A 3,708-nucleotide genomic window follows, 5' to 3' on the forward strand; every position below is an offset into this window, starting at 1 on the left:
TGTAGTTTTCGGAATATGTGTTTGGTAGTGTATGTCTCATATTTAAGGAAAAAACCTGATAAATAACCGAAAAAAACGAAAAATCGAATTGATAAAAAAATGACTTAATTGGTTTGGTTCTAATATTTGAAGAACCGACTCACTTGGTTTGGTTTCTTTTTAGGGAAAAACTGATCTAAACCGAACCATGAACACCCCTGTTGGTGACTATGCAATATGCTATTGTGTTTCAGCTCAATCACCTGATTGTATCTCATTTTCATTTTGACTAAAGAGTTTAATCAGCCCCTCCATCTCTCTGTAACTGACTTAGAAGATGCATATATAAACCACGAAGGGTCGTGGTGGGATGGATAGGCGAGCTCTTTTACCTTTAATGAGCTTTATGTGACGCGAGTTCAAATTAATCGAAACCCCAATACAGATCTCGGACACTTGGTGGAACAAAAAATGTATATATAAGTTTAAGTTCGCCTTATCTGGAATATCAACTGAGCTGAAACCAAATCTTAAAGGGATTGTACAAAAGTTGAGAACCTTGATTGAAAATCTGTCAATTTTTTCCTCAAGGCTTGCAACAGCTACCCACGAAATTTATGTTGAGGTTTTTGTTTTTAAGATGAAATAGTCTTAAAATGAGGATGAATGGAAAATGGAGGGAAAATGAAATTTTTGAGTAAAATTTTAAGTTTCCCCCTCTTGACAATGAGACATTGTCCCATATTGGAAGAGGAAGAGATTTTTGGTGGGTATATATATAATTGCTCTTCTTGTAGCTCTTAAAGAGTTAAGAAGAAAGCAAGTCTCGCGCCGTCATCGTCGTCGCTCGCTCGGCTACAGCTTCGGCTACGGCTACGGCTACGGCTTTGGCTTCGGCTTCGGCTTCGGATTTGGTCAAACGATCGATTTATTTGTTAATAGTAAATATTAACGTAAGATTATCCGTATTTGTAACGGATATTTTCCAATCCGTGTATTGACCACAAGGCAAAAGTGCAAGTTCCTAAACCCAAAAGGGTAAAGATAGGACCGAAAACCGTTGATTGTGTTTTCATAGGATATGTGACAAATAGTAAAGCATATCGATTTCTGGTTCATAAATCAGAAAATCTCGACATTCATAATAATACGGTTATAGAATCAGATAATGCTGAGTTTTTGAAAATATATATCCGTATAAAAAGGAATGTGAGTCGTTTGGTGAAGGATCTAAACGACCTCAGGAAGAAACAAAAGAAAGTACATGTAATCAGGAGGATCCAAGACGTAGTAAACGTCAAAGAACGTCTATTTCATTTGGACCAGATTTTGTGACTTTCTTATTGGAGAATGAGCCTCAAACATTTAAAGAAACTATGACTTCTTCGGAATCATTGTTTTGGAAAGAGGCAGTCAATAGTGAAATAGAATCCATATTGAACAACCATACATGGGAATTGGTTGATCTTCCTCCTGAAAATAAACCTTTGGATTTTAAATGGATTTTTAAGAGAAAAATCAAAGATGATGGCACTATTGATAAATTCAAAGCAAGGCTCGTAGTTAAAGGGTATAGACAATGAGAAGGTCTAGACTACTTTGATACATACTCTCCAGTTACAAGAATTACGTCCATACGGATGTTAGTAGCATTAGCTGCCGTGTATGGTCTTGAAATTCATCAAATGGATGTTAAGACAGCCTTCTTAAATGGAGAGTTGGAGGAAGAAATTTACGTGGAACAACCTGAAGGGTTTGTGGTTCCAGGTAAAGAAAAGAAGGTATGTAGACTTGTTAAGTCTCTTTACGGACTAAAATAAGCACCCAAACAATGGCATGCGAAATTTGACCAAACAATGTTGTCAAATAGTTTTAATATAAATGAATGTGATAAATGTGTGTACATTAAAAATGTTCCAAATCACATATTCATTGTTTGCCTATATGTGGATGATATGCTGATAATGAGTAATGACATTGCCAACATAAATGCTACTAAGCGTATGCTCAATAGCAAGTTTGATATGAAAGACTTGGGAGTTGCTAATTTAATTCTGGGAATTAAGATCCATAAGACTCCTCAAGGTCTGGCATTGTCACAATCTCATTATATTAAGACAGTACTTGAAAAATTCAAGCACTTGGGCTTTAAAGTTGCAAAGACTCCAATTGACGTGAATCTTGCATTAGCAAAGAACAAAGGCCAAAGCATATCACAATTGGATTATGCTCGTGTATTGGGATGCTTAATGTATATCATGAATTGTACACGACCAGATATAGCTTGTGCTATAAGTAAACTGAGTCGATATACGAGCAATCCAGGCCAATCTCATTGGATGGCAATGAAACGAGTTTTGGGATATTTAGAACATACCCAGAACTTTGAATTGCACTACAGTAATTTTTCTGCGGTGATTGAGAGATACTGTGATGCAAATTGGATCACCGGTTCAACAGATTCTAAGTCCACAAGTGGATATGTATTCTCTATTGGTGGAGGAGCGGTATCTTGAAAGTCGTCCAAACAAACATGTATTGCCCGCTCTACAATGGAGGCTGAATTCATAGCCTTAGATAAAGCCGGTGAAGAAGCTGAATGGCTCCGGAATTTCTTGGAAGACATTCCATTTTGGCCCAAACCATTGGCACCAATATGCATACATTGTGATAGTCAAGCGGCAATTGGAAGGGCTGGGAGCGTTATGTATAACGGTAAATCTCGTCATATACGACGAAGACATAAAATCGTTAGGCAATTACTCTTTAGAGGAATTATCATGATTGACTATGTAAAGTCAAGTGATAATGTGTCGGATCCACTTACAAAAGGCCTAACTAGAGAGGTAGTTGAGAAATCATCAAGGGGAATGGGGCTATGGCCGAGAACAAGTCATTGTGGCGGTAACTCTACCTAGAAGACTGGAGATCCCAAGATCTAGGTTCAAGGAGATCAAACAAAGTCATTAATGACGGTTCAACATTGTCAAATAAAATTTTAGTCCGTTCTCGTGATGAGACAATGTTCAGTACCAAGGATAAAGCATTAAGGCTTTTTAATAATTTCTAAATTTGATACGGGGTATATCAAATAGTGTATCTACAGGATGACACGTTTAGGAATCACCTATGTAAGTGTGAAGTGTTAGCCGCTTCAAGGAGAACTTTGTAAGGCCAGTTCTCTACGCACTTATGAAACCAGGTGGTGTTCATGGATGAAACGAACACAACAATGAGAACCAAAGACGGTTAAGGGTTAATTGTGTGACTTATGGTTGTCTAGGTATATACCAAAGATCGACGGTTCAAAGATATCAAATCTATCGATTGACCGAGTATATCCGACATAAGTTTACTACGGAAAGTTCAAAGGAAAACCTACTTATCCAGATGCGATTAATCCTTGCTTGTAAATCACACAGTTTTTCCATGCATACTTCCGTGATTTAGCCATTCCCCATTCATGTGGGGGATTGTTGAGGTTTTTGTTTTTAAGATGAAATAGTCTTAAAATGAGGGTGAATGGGAAATGGAGGAAAAATAAAATTTTTGAGTAAAATTTTAAGTTTCCCCCTCTTGACAATGAGACATTGTCCCATATTGGAAGAGGAAGAGATTTTTGGTGGGTATATATATAATTGCTCTTCTTGTAGCTCTTAAAGAGTTAAGAAGAAAGCAAGCCTCGCGCCGTCGTCGTCGTCGCTCGCTCGGCTCGGCTTCGGCTACGGC

Source organism: Nicotiana tomentosiformis, chromosome 4, assembly GCF_000390325.3.
Source record: "Nicotiana tomentosiformis chromosome 4, ASM39032v3, whole genome shotgun sequence".
Classification (NCBI taxonomy): domain Eukaryota; kingdom Viridiplantae; phylum Streptophyta; class Magnoliopsida; order Solanales; family Solanaceae; genus Nicotiana; species Nicotiana tomentosiformis.